General features: G+C 41.0%; 1 protein-coding gene across 18 annotated transcripts in view; it reads right to left on the reverse strand.

Moving 5' to 3' along the window:
- Nucleotides 1-15872, reverse strand: part of NFASC (neurofascin) — a 275345-nt gene that overhangs the window by 165004 nt on the left and 94469 nt on the right. The window contains exon 1 of one of the 18 annotated variants that reach the window (XM_061632191.1): nucleotides 6500-6687. The exons of the other annotated variants lie outside the window; for them this stretch is intronic. The gene's annotated coding sequence lies outside the window, so the exon portion shown is untranslated. Of the gene's footprint in view, nucleotides 1-6499; nucleotides 6688-15872 lie in introns of those variants that run through there. 18 annotated transcript variants of the gene reach the window in all.

Raw genomic sequence — 15872 nt, forward strand, 5'->3', positions numbered from 1 at the left:
GGACACATGAAAGCTATCCCTTTCTCAGGTAAATTATCCCAACATTTGTGTAGTCTTTCCGTACAATACATACAAAGGTGGTCACAATGGCCCATGCTAGCAGCACCACAATTGTCTGTCTAACCAAGAACGTTTATACAGCTTTCTTTCTTCTACTCAAATTAATTTGATTACTCATATTTAATGTTCAGCAACAAATTTCAGTTCCTATTAACAGTTGTTTTTCCACCAAGCTTTAGGATTATTTATTAGCTGGCAACTTCCATTTTTCCTTTCAGAGGAAGATGAAAGGAAGAAAGCCCTATGAAGAGCTTCTTTCCTTACAACGAACTCCTATACAAAGCTACTCAGAAACAAGTCATCTTAAATTCAAGGGGCCTTACTCACAGGTAGGGATGGGCAAATATTTTGGTTTCTCTTTGTTTCTCATTTTTCCAGTATTAATTCCAGTTCTCTAAATTTCCACATCAGTTTGTGATTTTTTTTTCAAGTTCTCATGAAAATTCATCAGTATTTTGGAGAAAATATCTCCTAACGCATATGTGTAATTTTGTCTAATATACACATTTTTGCAAAGCAATATTATCTAATGTAATGTATTTTGCATGCTATTTTCATTAATATATACATTTTAATGCACATTTTATCCTAGTTCAGTGGTTCCCAAACTCCCCCCCCCATGGACTGCTTGGAAATTGCTGAGGATCTTGGCGGACCACTTAAATGATTTTTCTGCCTGCCTGCTGTAGCAATTGTCATGAGCTGTGCTACATGTGGTAAGATTTTTAATTGAATCAAGATTAAACGTCTTAATTCTAGCCTCTTATTAACTTTGCTACTAATCGTCTCCATTCCTTTTAAGTGCCCCCCCCCCGTCACTTCTGGTCCATCCCGCTCACATTCTAGGTGAACCACCAGGGTCTAAGAATGTTGGAGCAGCTGCTGCACCTGCCATTCACAGGAGCTGCTCTGAGTATTCTTCATAGACATGCCACAGATCACCTGAATGAAGCTTGCAGACCGCTGTGGATGGGGGTGAGGGAGAGAAATTATATGAAATTGAGCATCATGCTCAACTGGGGAAAGGTCTTATCTCAGTGGTAGAGCATCTGTCTTCACGCAGAAGATCCTTGGTTCAATCCCTGGCATCTCCAGGTAGGGCTGGGAGAAAGTCCTTGCCTGAAACCCTAAGGAGCTGCTGCTAGTGAGTGTAGGCAATACTGAGCTAGATGGACCAATGGTCTGACTCAGTATACGGCAGCTTCCTATGTATAGTCTGGCTCTCTGTTAAGACATTCAGACTGGCATTCCTACGTTCATAAGGAGAGAACTTGGTAAGCCTAACCCTAACCCAGCTTGGAGGATCTTAGAGAATACATACCATGGTCCCACTCTTTTTGACAGTGTGCAAGTTCCAAGACTCAACTACGACATTAAACATACATCCTGGGACAATGCATTATGAGAGCTGGAAAGGACTAGGAAACTGGATGGTGAGGGCTAGTGAATATTGTGTTAAAGGACTCAAGGAAAGAATGCTTTTGACTGCAGGTGGTGAAAGCCTTCCAGATAAGAGATGAATAAAGAAAAAAAGCATCTTGAGATCTGCAGTAGAAAGTTTGAAATTTTGTGGACTACTTTTCAGCCAAGACCATCAAAGTAGTGTACAAATGCACATTACAGGGAAAGATCCATGATTAATCTTCTGAGTATGAAGCTGAAGTATGTGTAGACACACAAATTTGACTGCATGCATGCACACTCACCATAAACTACTATTTGCTCCAGACGGGGGGAACATAGCTGCTTGTATGATGCCTGCATTTCTCTCCATTGAGCAGATAGCAGCTTGCAGGAAAAGGGGGCAATTTAAATCAGAAAAATGGGGGAGGTTTAAATCCCCCTCTGCTCATTTCTGAATCCCCCACCCCAGCTGCACTAAAAAAAATTGTTGGGCAATCAATTACAGCTTCCTGGCATAATGTAAAGTTTGGCCTTCACTGGGCTGGCAACATAGGACTAAGGGACTAACTGCACATTAATGCTAATGCATTTAACTGGTTCCAGCAAAGCACCTTTGGGAGGGAGGAAGTCAGAGTAGAGTAGCAAAATGGGAAATCTTAACCTGTTCCCCATCAGTTGTTTTCCAAAACAATATGATGGACAAAGTTACCAATCTACAGACAATGTCATTCATATTTTGGCAGACTTATTAACAGAGCAAACAAAATCCAAATGCAGTCTCTCCAAATCTGAGACATCTCAATGGCCAAAAGCTCCACTGACATCACTTTATGGACAGGCAACTCACCGTTTTCCTAGAAGCAATTTGCTGCCATGCTTGTGTGAGTGGGTGGCTTGTAGTCAGGAGACACACACAGTGCTGTTTGCCCACAGCTGTACATCAGATCAGAACACAGCCCACGCTGTCCCGACCTTTTCTCTCCGAGACTGAAATTCCACCCACACTCTTACTAATGCAAAAACGAAAGGGTTTACAGAGAAAAACACTAAGATGCTGGCAGCAGTGGAACTTCTCAAATGCATGACTAAAAACCCCACAGGTCAATCAGTAACAAGAACTTTCATCGTTCTCATCAAGCAGCATTGTAGATAACCAGAATGGCACATAGATTTGGGTAACAGGCATACTAGTAGCACTCCACTAGATGCACGCTTCAAATGAGGGGGGAAATATAGGAGCTGTTTAAGAAGTGTATAAACATATGTCCTCTTCCACACCTAATGCTATGTCATGGTTAAACAAACCATGTTTAGCCAAAGTGTTTTTTTTTTGAGCATCCAAACCCAGTACAGCAGACTAGTCATAGTTTGTTTTCTGGCAACAACACACAGCGTGAAGCCATGGGTTCCTGCTGGCTTACAAACTATGGCTTGTTCTAACTATGGTTTGGTGTTATGTCTGAATCCAATAAGCATTGCTTAACCATGGTTTGTTTGCTCACCCCACCCCAGCCATTTGCCAAACAACAGAAGCATAGAGCAAGAGCAGGTGGAAACCATGCCTTGGAGAAACAAGCCGTGACTTGCTTGCTTGCTTATCTGTGAGATGACTAAGTGGTTTGCTCAACAAACCACAGTTTAGCATTATGTGTGGATGCAGCCAATGTGCATGACCAATGTACTTGTGGGAAAATAGTGTGTGGAATCACAGCATCTCTCTGTACAACTTCTGGACATTCAGAAGCATAAAAAAGTTTTCAAATGCCAAAGCACATTGACTGTGTTGTTAATCTACTGCTGTTAATCTCAACAGAAAGGGATGGTGTTAAATTCTATCTGCTAGAGCAGTGGTTCCCAAACTACCCCCCCCCCCAATCAACCACTTGAAAACTGCTGATGGTCTAGGTGGACCACTTCATGTTTTTTCTGCCTGTTGTATGTTTTTTTTCCTTGTATTTTGTTTCTTTTGTTTCTAATATTGTATTTTATTGTATTACAATTTGCATTTCATAGAACTCAAATTGCAGTACAATAATATACAATATAAGAAGCATAAGAAGCAATAAAATGCAGTTTAAAGTTAACATGAATATTTAATGTGGACTTGCTGTGGATCATCTGAATGAAGCTTGTGGACTACAGTTTGGGAACATCTGTGCGTGACTATCACACCAAAGGGCATGTAATGGTTCTGTCAAAAAGAAAATGTCAGGATCAGAACCTGTAGAGTGAAACATTAAATTTCTCTCATTGTTTCACTCAGCATCTGATCTAGATATCTAGAAAGATGGGTACCTGCAGTGCATAGTGTGTTTCAAGGAGGAGAAAAAAATGCTCATGAGTTGCTTTCATTACCTAAGATAGGCAAACAATTCTCCTAGCATTTTGATGCAATGTATCACAAGGAAAGCTTGTAAAGTGCTGATTTAATCACAGTCAAATATAAAATGTTAATAACTGGACCTGACTCAGCATGCAGCTACAATCCCATCATAATAAAAATTAAGACATCTGAGGCAGAGGAGAGGATTGACTGGATCAGGGTGTGCCAACATATAGTCCAACAACATCTGGAAGGCACCAGCTCCCACAATTACTGACCATCAGCCATGCTTACTAGGGCTGATGGGAGTTGTAGTCCAATAACATCATGAGGGTACCAGATTGGCTACCACAGGTTAGTGGCTTCCATTTTTTTCCACATGTTTGGGAAGAATCCAGTCTTTTACCAGCTCTGCCTGGTTTGCCAGATATGGACCTTCTTAAACCTAGATAGCCTTGCAACAGTAATACACGCTCTAATAATCTCACATTCAGACTACTGGAATCTGCTCTATGTGGGGCTGCCTTTGACAACGGTCTGCACGCTAGAGCTGGTGCAGAATGCTGCTGCTAGGTTAGTGAGTGGCATGGCTGGATAGGATCACATTCCACTGATCCTTAGAGAACTGCACTGGCTGCCAATTTGCTTCTGGGCTCAATGCAAGGTGTTAGGACCCAAATATCTGAAGGAGGATATCTCCCATTATTTATTACCTGTCAGCCCACGCTTTAAGGTCTGCAGGGGAGGCCTTGCTGGTGGTCCATTCTGCTTGATAGGGGCACAGTACCAGGCTTGTGTCCTGGCTGTGGAATTCCCTCCCAGTGGAGATACAATTGTCCCCTACATTACTGGGTTTTAGATGGAATAAAAACATCTTCATTTCACATCAGACTTTTGGAAACCATTAATGTGACTGTTGGTTGCATCCTGCTGGATTATTTGCTACTGAGGTTTTAGTGATGGTTGTATAGTTTGCTATTAAGTATTTAGTGATGGTTGTATAGTTTTAATTTTATGCGCTGTGTTTTATTTTAAATGTTACATAAAGCCCTGGGAATATTTGGGTTGAAAGGCGATTTAAAAATAAACAATTATTTAAAAAATTATCATCTGAAGCATATTAATTGTACATCTCTTTATCCTACTTTATAAAAGGTAAGGAATTATGATAAAAAGCAGCAGGAAATATGGATGTTTTAACACAAATACACACACCTCATTCAGTTAAAAAAGTTCATATTTCAAAATGGATTTATGATTATCTCTTCAGGCTACAGGGGGTATAGGGCTGTGAATCTGATGAATTGTTCAGTCCACACTGGAAAGCAAAATCAGAATCCTCCTACACATGCCATGTTCTTCTTCTTGAATCCTTGCAAAATCGATACTTCCTATCAGGAGCTAGAATGTACTCTTTCCTTATGCAGACTCTCATACAAATATACACACATACATGCTTATCTTCCATCAACCTAATCTTAGTTGAGAACTTTTTACAGAACTTATCAAGGCGGGTTATGGTCGTCTACAACTAGGAATGTGAGAAAAGGAGTTGCTCATTGTCATTTCCCAAACAGTCCTTCCCACAATGCCATACCCCCCAACACTTTGACCCATGCCTAGGACATCCCACCTTAATGTTTATCCAGACATAAGCTTTCCTGAAGTCCTGATTGAGAGCTACCACAGAAGAGTAGAAGATGGAAATATTCTGAAGAAAGGCAGGTATAACTCTTTCTATGAAACTCAACACTAAATGCAGGAAGTGCCTTAAGGACTATGTAACACACAGTAGGCCCCTACTGGCTCCTAATAACTGTGGGGACCACTCAGGCTGAAAACTTCCTGCACATCTGAACTGCAGTCATCACAAATGTTGAGCATGGAGTGCTCATACTACTGGCCCCAAAATTATGGCTACCTGGATATGGCATATCTTTCATAAATTCTGTATCTGGGTGATGGGATACTCACCACAAGCCTTCATCACACAAAAACAGGGTAAGTTCAAATTGATAGAGCTGTGAAGTACCTACCATGAGACAAATGGGGAGGTCAAACAAGCCTGCTATGATTCAGATCCAGGTTCCCGCATCTCTGGTATAAGTCTGCCCACATATATTCTATCCAGCATATTTCACAGGCACTGCGCTGATTTCTCAAATTCTGTTCTACGTCTCAAGCCCTAACCTTACCCTGTCATTTCAAAATGTACAATCCATTTGACTCTAATTATTCATGTTAATATATGCCATTTTCTTTAAGGTTCCAGAGTCAAGGTACATTGACCCCATTTATTTTCACTGGGTTAAGTGGCCACCTTCAGGCTACCCCAGGAGAGTGTCAGGAGGAAAGAAAGAATGGATGATTTCACACAGCAGGCAAGCAAGCTGCTAAAAGCAAGCGTGGTGGATGCAGATCAGATTCAGAATCAAACAAACCCTGAATAGAAATGTCATTGTGATGTTTTATGCCTTGTGAAGATGCATATTACATGCTTCTTTGCATTTAGATTGCATATTGCAGTGCTTAATAGCATGTAATACTCCAGGATGAGAATTCAATCTTACATCTATGTCTGAATGAAAAGGGCAGATAAAGAAGGATTAAATATTTCCAGTCAAAAGCATTGCCAAAATAAAAATCTCCAGAATCGAGACAGGGCTGTAAAAATATCTATATGCGAACTGGACTATTTGAGCACACACTTACCATGCACATGTGTTGCTGGGAGAAGGGGGGAATTGTATTTTTTAACATTTCCCAAAATTATACATTTTAATATTTTTCTTGGCAATCATACAATGAAATGCATAACTACTACAGCACAACAAATAAGAAACCCCAAAGTCTGAGTTTCCTAATTTACCACATCAAAAGTAGTAGCCTAAAGTCTTATTATAAAGTTTCTGTATGCATTAGCATTGTAAGGAATAGATATCTGTAAACAAAATATGCAGATCCCCTCTGCTCTGACCATAAAAATCTGCTAAGCCCAGCGAACCATCTATATTACAAAATCTTGCAGCAAAGATTTATTACTTGCCGCAAATCTCCCTGATCTCAGGTGTAGGCCTTTGTCCTCTTTGTTAACAGTGATTAATTGGCTACAGATGCCAGGATTTGAACCTGGAGACCGCTTGCAAACACATGCTTTCTACCAGACCTGTTTAAATACCTTCAACCTTTCTTTACTCAAAAATTATTTGGGAAGCTACCAAATGGAGCAATGCCAGGCCAACTGTAGTTTCCAGTGATATGTACATCAAGAGGCATTCTGGTTTGACATTTTATAGGTGGGGTTTGCCCTGAGCAATAAGATGATCTCTGTCACTATTTTGGCTGCACTCAACAAACTTCTCAGTGACAGCCAAAATATCAGTAGATGAGAATGATTTCTGTGAATGGAGAGTTAATTTAGGGAGGGGCAGGGGGGAATAAGAATAAGAATGTATAACTTTAGGTTCATAAATTGGGTAATTTGCTTATTTTTATACAATTAGCATGAGCCTTTATGTTTGGAGTCATGTAAGGTTATCCCTAAAGTGTTCACTGCTCCGCTTTCTAAAAAAGATACAGATATCATAGGGACGAATGATAGAACGTTATTCTGGTATCATTCACCCGAGCAATGTGTTCAGCAAAAAGGAGAGAATGGTCCATTGCAGAGAGGGAATTAAGAGTAAAACAAGAGCCTTAAAATGCTTTGTATGATCACAGATTCTCATATGAGACTAATGTTGCTCAATGGAAGGAATATTGCACCTTTCTACAGACCTTCTTCCAGGCTGGGAGAAAATTAAAGACATGCATAAGTCAGCAGTATACTTGGGTATTGTTGTTGAATAGTGTCCCCAGACGAAAAAACTGTAAGATATTAGACATTTTTGCCAAAACAAAGACATCATGTGCAGTTATCAAAGGAGAGAAATGTTATTTCTTAAATTTCCCCTAATATGTGAATCCCTCTGTGTAATTAAGATTGCAAGGGCTTCTTCAAAGCCTAGCATTCAGGACCCCTGTGGGGGATGCATCATTATTCCCCCATCACCAGTGAACTGTATGCAAAGCAGCGAACAATGGGTGGTGATGACTGGGACAGGAGTAGGGAAGTAGGGCAGTTCATGTAGTGCAGGCACTACTTTCAGTGCAAGCATATTCTAGTGACTGATGTGGACGCAAACTGATGAAGTATCAGTGGGGAAAACATTTGGGTTTCAGGGAACATAGGAAGCTGCCTTATACTAAGATCAGACCATTGGTCCGCATAGCTCAGTATTTGTCTACAGTGGGTGGAAACAGTTCTCCAACTTTTTGGCAGAAGTCTTTCCCAGCCCTGCCTGGAGATGCCAGGGATTGAACCTAGCTCAGCGGTAGAGCATCTGCTCTGCAGAGGATCTCAGGTTCAATCCCTAGCAGCCCCAGGTAGGGCTGGGAAAGACCCCATCTGAAACCCTAGATAGCTGCTGCCAGTCAGGGCAAACAATACTGAGCTAGATAGACCAAAGGTCTGATCCAGAATAAGGCAGCTCCCTGTGTCGATTATTTGCATGCAAAGCATGTGTTCTAAGACTGAGCTATTGTCTTCCCAAGGGGCCAAACACTGAGAAGCTACTGCTGTTTAACTATCGTTTTAAAATGGTTGCATATTCTTTATGCTACAATAAAATTTTAAAAAAACCTTTCCCATTATCCATATCCCTGAGGCACTAGTCACCAAAGAGCTGCTCAGAATGTGTTGTTTCTAGGCAGAAAATATTTGTGATAGAGTCCAGACAGCTCCAGGCTGTGAAATACTCATTCTTTTTCACTTTTTAAACATTAAGCGTCTCCACACATTTAAAGCAGTTTATATTTAGCTTCAAATTATTTCATTTCCGGTATCTAGAATAATTACTATGTTATGTAAATGAGAATCTAAAAGTAAACTTCATCTGAGTATTAATTATAGTCACAAAGAAAAATCACACACTACTAGACTGCAGTGTATGAAATTAGTCACAATTATCATGGATTAAACCACAGCTGAAAGAATATGTAGCTTTTTAAATGCAGATGGTGAAGTTGGGAAGCCCAACTGAATTTCTTAATTATCGCTATAGACAAGGCTTTCACTTGTCATGCATTAGCCAACTAAATACAGGAACTATTATGATCACCATTAATAGCCTAAATGTAATGAATCAGCCCAAATCTGCTACTCATAAGTTGTAGATGCAATTCTCCCCTCCATTATAGACAAACTCTCTACTTAGAAATAACTCCAAACAAGTTCATACTTACTAAAAATATCCATAAAACTGCAGGATGTGTATCATTACCCGAGTGATCTACTCACTTCTGTTAAAAAAGAGGACTGACATCTTCCCTTTATTTTGTCAGTTAAGTGCCTGATGTTACAAGGGTCCAGGGCCCAGAAACAAATATTACAGAATCTTCCAAGCTTCTATTCATGATGAAATTATACAGCCGGATGCCTTAAGTGAGCAATTACCCACCTTCTTCTTATATAACCTAAAGCACCAGCAGGAACCTCTGGCCACAGGCATAATCAGGCCTTCCAGGCTTCTAAATTTGGCCTGTTGGGCCATTTTGGGCAAACACCACCAACCGGTCAATCACTTGATGTTGGATGATGTCAGTTGAAGATATCTGCTATTTCTGATCTAAGCACTAAGTGCTAAGCTCAGAGATAAGGGATCTCCAATCTTAGTGCTAAGCATGGAGATAAACCCTTGCCTGTTCTTTCCACAATAAAGTGGAGATAAGCCTCTGCCTGCTCTTTGATAGTAAACTGTCAATGAGCAGGCAGCATTTCTCCAGTTTTAGCCCTAAGTATCACAGCACTTAGATAAGATATAAGATTATCTCCAATCTTAGTGTTGTCATGCTTAGTGCTAAGATCAGAGGTAAGCCTCCGTCTGCTCCCGCTGTTTGAACTTTGAATCACTTGATGTCATATGACCTGGGGTGACTAAGTGGGCAACCCTGTTGACCTGTCAAAATGGCTTGCTGAGCCAGCTCTGAATCCACCTGTCTGGCTAGAACCAGCTCTAAGTCCATATTTCTGGCCAGATCCAGTTCCACAACCCTGACCTAAAGCCACACAGAATCATAGAAAGTAGAGTTAGAAGGGGCCTATAAGGCCATCAAGTCCAACCCCCTGCTCAATGCAGAAAGCCAAATCAAAGAATTCCCGACAGATGGCTGTCCAGCTGCCTCTTGAATGCCTCCAGTGTCGGAGAGCCCACTACCTCTCTAGGTAATTGGTTCTGTTGTTGTATGGGTCTAACAGTTAGGAAGTTTTTCCTGATGTCCAGTTGAAATCTGGCTTCCTGCAACTTGAGCCCATTATTCTGTGTCCTACACTCTGGGATGATCGAGAAGAGATCCCAGCCCTCCTCTGTGTGACAACCTTTCATGTACTTGAAGAGTGCTATCATATCTCCCCTCAGTCTTCTCTTCTCCAGGCTAAACATGCCCAGTTCTTTCAGTCTCTCCTCACAGGACTTTGTTTCCAGTCCCTTGATCATCCTTGTTGCCCTCCTCTGAACCTGTTCCAGTTTGTCTGCATCCTTCTTGAAGTGTGAAGACCAGAACTGGATGCAGTATTCAAGACGAGGCCTAACCAGTGTGAAGACCAGAACTGGATGCAGTATTCAAGACGAGGCCTAACCAGTGCTGAATAGAGGGGAACTACATTTTAGAGTCTGATAAGGCAAGCAGTTGTGGAAACATCTGGACAGAATTTAGGAAGAGGAGAGAAGACAATGTACATCTGTCTCCTTCCATACTGCCGTTCTTCTACCTGTGCTGTTTCTTTCCTGTAGACACTATAGTTGGAGATTCTCCCTGAATCACTACAGCTGGTGAAGCCCACTTGAAAGGACAAATAGTGTCATTGTGGAGTTCTCCATCACCGCATCAACTCTTCTCTCACATAAATTATTTCTCACTCTTTGGCATTTAGCAATTCCAGAGCACATTTTCTTTACACAGAGATTTACTCCAGAGAGCCTCTGGCACAATTTCATGATATCTACACAATCTAAGTAAGATAATATGATTTCTAGGATCACCTTCTTTTGCTTTAGGAGTTTGCTTAGAACACACACAACTTAGATAACTCTCAGGTATAATACAAAGATTAATTATATCATTGCACATTTTCTCTCAGGTGATCTTCCACTTTTTCCTTGAGAAGGACAATTCTGGAGTTAGCATTGCCGCTGGAGAATATTGGAGGAGATGAAGCAACAGATCACAAACTTACCTTCCTTAGATATGTTATAATGGTGCTAAGGGCTTGGAGGAGACACAGAAGGCATTATTTTAGTTCACAGTAGTAGAAATGTTCATCTCCACCACCCCCGCCCCATTTGTCCTTGTGTCAGTATTGATTATTTATTAGACTTAGAATGTTGCATATCACCTTATCCGGACTGGATCCCCCTAATTCTTACTGCTGTTTCTTAGTTTATTTAAGAAAAACATTATCCAAGAAGCTTGGACACTATAGATGATGAATATCAACTAAAGAATAAAGATTTTAAAACCATCTTTTCACACATGTGTATGTTGAATTCACCCAGTGCACAATTCCTTCACTTGACTGTCAATACTGTAATGCAACTTTGCACAATGCAACCTCCTTTCAAGCTGTGAGGGGCAAGTTGTACTACGGAAGTGCTATCTAATCTGATGACAAAAAAGCAGATGGGCCATGCAACACACACTAATAATTAACAGAAGATGAACCACATACTAAGTAATCAGGTCACACACACATACCCTGGACCCAACTAGGCTGATCATGACCAACTCCTCCATGCAAGATGAAAGCTAGCAAAATGGCAGCACTACACATAAAAGGGCATTATCAGATCATTCATCACACCCCCTTGGTATAAGTCGAGTTCAGCTCTCAGGAATTAAAATTAGCACTGAGTCCAACTTTTTTGCAATGTTTGGTTTGCTTTAATGGTAGCATTTCATACTTAGGATGGAGGACGATCAGGGCCAGCGCGCCAAAGGGCAGTGAGGTCAGGCCCTGGCCGAGGGCCCCTGAACGGCCCCTTCAGGGTATAGGGGTAGTGCTTCCCTTCTGTGATCCTCAGCAGGGTCAACTCCCGACCCTGCCGCAGATTGCAGGAAAGGATCTCCCAGCCCCCTCTAAAGATCGTGCGGGACCGTGGCACCTGCCTGCTCCATCTACCTCTCCTCCCTTTCTGTGAATGCCCTGGGTGCTGTGTGTGCAGCTGCCATTTAACCAAGATGGTGGCAGAGGCTTCTCTAAGGGGCTGATTCCCCTGCTGCCATCTTGATTGATGGCAGGCATGTGCATGTACATAGAATAGGGCAGGGCGCAGGGCATTCACAGAAAGAGAGAACAGGTAGGTGGAGCAGGCGGGCGCTGTGGGCCCTCATGGTCTGTAGGGGGGTGCCCAGGCCCGGGGCAGGCTGGTGCCCAAGGGCCCAGGCATGCCTGGCGCCAGCCCTGGGGATGATAGAGATTTTGGTTGTGTTTGTAGACAGTTTGAAAGACCTGTTCTTGGATATAATCAATGTTACATTGCATAGGGTAGTGTATTTTAAGAGCATTTGTACTAGTGACCGTAACTCCTTGAGCTTCCTTGGAAAATTAGGCCAGATATAAAGTTTCAGAATAAATAACTCATAAATAACCTAGGTCATAGGTGCTCTTAAGTACAGGAAGCTACCATAGACCAAGTTAGACTATTGATCTACTAAGTTCACTACTGTCTACAGTGGAAATTGCCAACCAAGCATTGCTAAGGCCTTCCTTGGCACCCCTGGACACCATGTCTGGGTGCCAGGTTGGTGACTCTCATGTAGATTGTGCTGTGGAAATAACAAAGTCGTGAAGGGCAGTTACTAGAACTGGAAAAGCCTGCCTCCTTGCACTTCAGTAGGCCTTGTTAACAGAAAGTGTTGGCATAAACCATGGTTAGGAAAAACATCAAGTTCAAGAGTTGCATGTTGGTGTACACAGCTTGAGCACTCTACTTTGTCTTCATTCCTAGACAGAAACAAACTACAGAACACTGATTTAGCATTTCATGTGAACCGGAACTTGTTTCTCTCCAAACAAGAATTCTCTCCAAGAATTGTTCTTGGGTTCCCTCTTGTGGTTTCTTTGGAGAGAGACAAACCACAAGTGCTGGTTTGCATGTAATAGTTTGCTCTGTAGTTTCTTTCCCTAATCTAGGTGAAAATGGAAATGGACTGCCTTCAAGTCAATCCCGACTTATGGCATCCCTATGAAGAGGGTTTTCATGGTATGAAGAGGGTTTTCATGGTAAGAGGTATTCAGAGGGGGGTTACCATTGCCTTCCTCTCAGGCTGAGAGGCAGTGACTGACCCAAGGTCACCCAGTCAGCTTTGTGGCTGTGTGGGGATTTGAACCCTAGTCTCCCAGGTCATAGTCCAACACCTTAACCATTACACATTGGGGACTGCTCACATCTCACACACACTTTATGCCCCATAACTATGGTTATGTATGAATGAATGAATATTTTATTACAGTCAATGACCAGCAGAAATCACACTATGGTTATGTAGAGTGTTACATCCGAACATGGCTCCTGGGTTATTACTTATGTTCCTCAGAGAATGGCACTCTCCTTTATTATCACTTCAGTGGGGTGGAGTGAATACGGGCCCGTTCAACCTGGAAAATTATAGGAAATGTTTCCCAAAAGGTCTGGGGAACATTTATATTAATGAAAAAAGAACTAATGAAAAGCAAGGAGAGAAGGACAAGAAGTCAGACAGAAGATAATATTCCCTTGGCAATATCCTACAGCAGATAACAGTTTTTAATCACCCTTTCAGAACTATCAAGGTACTTTGGGCAGCAATTAAGCATTGTATCTTTATTTACAATTTACAGGATGAACATTAAAATGCCAGTTGCTAGTGTCCCCAGGAAAACACTTTGTGATTCCTGCTTTGTGGCTTTTAGTCACATAACTACAAGTGATTCAATAGTAAACATGTTCCTGTAAAGGTTTCTGCATCACATTTTAAAGAATATAGCAACATGTTATTGGTTTATACAACAAGGTGTGCAACTTAAATGGATGTTAAAACTGTAAGGAGAACAACATGTTAGGGTTTACTTGTGATTGCTTATGTCACCCATCTTCCTTTTCTCTCACATTTCCTATAATACATAGACTGGATATCCAGATTCTCATTTTTGTAAGAAATCTGTTTTTCACTTTTGGCAGTTGTATGTTACACATTATAACAACCACTGAAAGCCAGTAGACAACTGTAATAGCTTAATTTTTTTTTTAATCTATATTTTAAGCTTTTAAAAAAAACTGTTTTAAATATGTGTTTTATTGTATTTTATGCTGATTGTTGTGAACCGCCCAGGGAGCTTTGGCTATGGGCGGTATATAAATTTAATAAAATGAAAATAATAATAATAAATAATTCTAAATCTTCTCACAGTTCGCCTTTCCCAACTAGTGGGCCACCAGATGTTGTTGGACCACAACTCCCATCAGCCTCAGCCAGCATTGCCAATGGTCAGGAAAGATGGGAATTGTGGTCCAACAACATCTGGTGGCCCACTAGTTGGGAAAGGCTGTCCTAATCTATCCTGAATTACTTAATTTTATGACTGACTGGAACAAGCAGCATAAACAAGGTGCATTTTTTAAGAAAGTATGTATGAAACAAAAGCTGGCTTTGCTATCGAATCTCTTATGAATAATATCCATCGCTATTCAGGAATATAAAGGCCAGCAACATAACTTTTATTCTAAAAGTCATTTAGAGTTTCCTCACCAACACTTGGGTATGAATGAAGAAAGTTCTGTACTATTGGGAGCCTAACACATTTATTCCTTTCTTTCAGATGTCCTTCCAACCTGCCAGTCTCCTGGAATACATTATCAGTTAATTGCTCATTAAAGTTTCATACCTCAACTCTATTTTTTCCCTTTCTGTTTCCCTTCTACCAACAAACTGGCCACGCTAAAGGGTCAAAAGCAGCCTATCTTGTGGCCCATCTGCAAAATAGGAAAATTCCTATCAATGACCGTTTCACAGAACCTTTGCATACATGGCCCCTGCACCTCCCACTGACAGCTATTGTTTGTCCTCCTGCAAGGCTCTTCATCTGCTTCACTGTGGAAGCACCTCCTACAGTAATCCATATGCTGTAGCTGTCCATCAAGGAATCTGAACAAATCAAGAGGTCGGGGAAGACAGAGTTGAGGAAGACAGACTTGAGGAAGTCACAGGTTAAATAAACAAAAGGCTCATTTCATTCACTTGCTTTCTTAAAGGGAGAATATGAGATGATCTCTGAAATTTTCTAGTAGCTCTGCATGTTTGTCTATTATTGAGATTGAATGGCAGAGAGATGTTGCTTCTGTTTAGCTTTTTCTGTTGTATCTCCAGGGATTACACACAGCAAAGAAGCCATAGAGCAGACATGGGGAGCCTGTGGCCCTCCAGATGCTATTGAACTTAACTCACATCAGCAATGGTCAATGGTCAGGGATGATGGGAGATGAAGGCCAACAACATCTGGAGGGGCATAGGTTCTCCATTCCAGCCAGTGTGATGCCTTGAGGATAAATTGTCCTTCTTTGGAATTCCTCATTGACAGCAAGAATATATCGAGGTAGGTATGATATATATGTCATATATGGACAGTGTTCCACAAAGAAAGGGCCCATATTCTTGATTAGGGATTGCAGACTTTATACATCAGGTTTTTTACCCAAAGTTGCAGAATAAATGGCTTACAGCTAAAATATGAAATTCATTTATTCAGCTTCAATATACAATATCCTTGCTTTTTTTTACTTATATACAAGATAAGAGCCAAGAATAAAATATCTGCAGTTTAGAGGCTCTTCTGTTTATCTGGATCCATTTTCTTAATAAAAACATCTGGTGGTTTTCTGTTAGTGCCTAACCTCTAGCACCAGAGTCCTAAAATAACCCATGAATTACTATTAACTCAAACAGCAATTTAAACCAACATTAGAAAAATATGAAACAGAAGGGGAAAACACTCATATTATAGAATGCAAAA

The sequence above is a fragment of the Rhineura floridana genome, chromosome 6 (genome assembly GCF_030035675.1).
Source record: "Rhineura floridana isolate rRhiFlo1 chromosome 6, rRhiFlo1.hap2, whole genome shotgun sequence".
Taxonomy (NCBI): domain Eukaryota; kingdom Metazoa; phylum Chordata; class Lepidosauria; order Squamata; family Rhineuridae; genus Rhineura; species Rhineura floridana.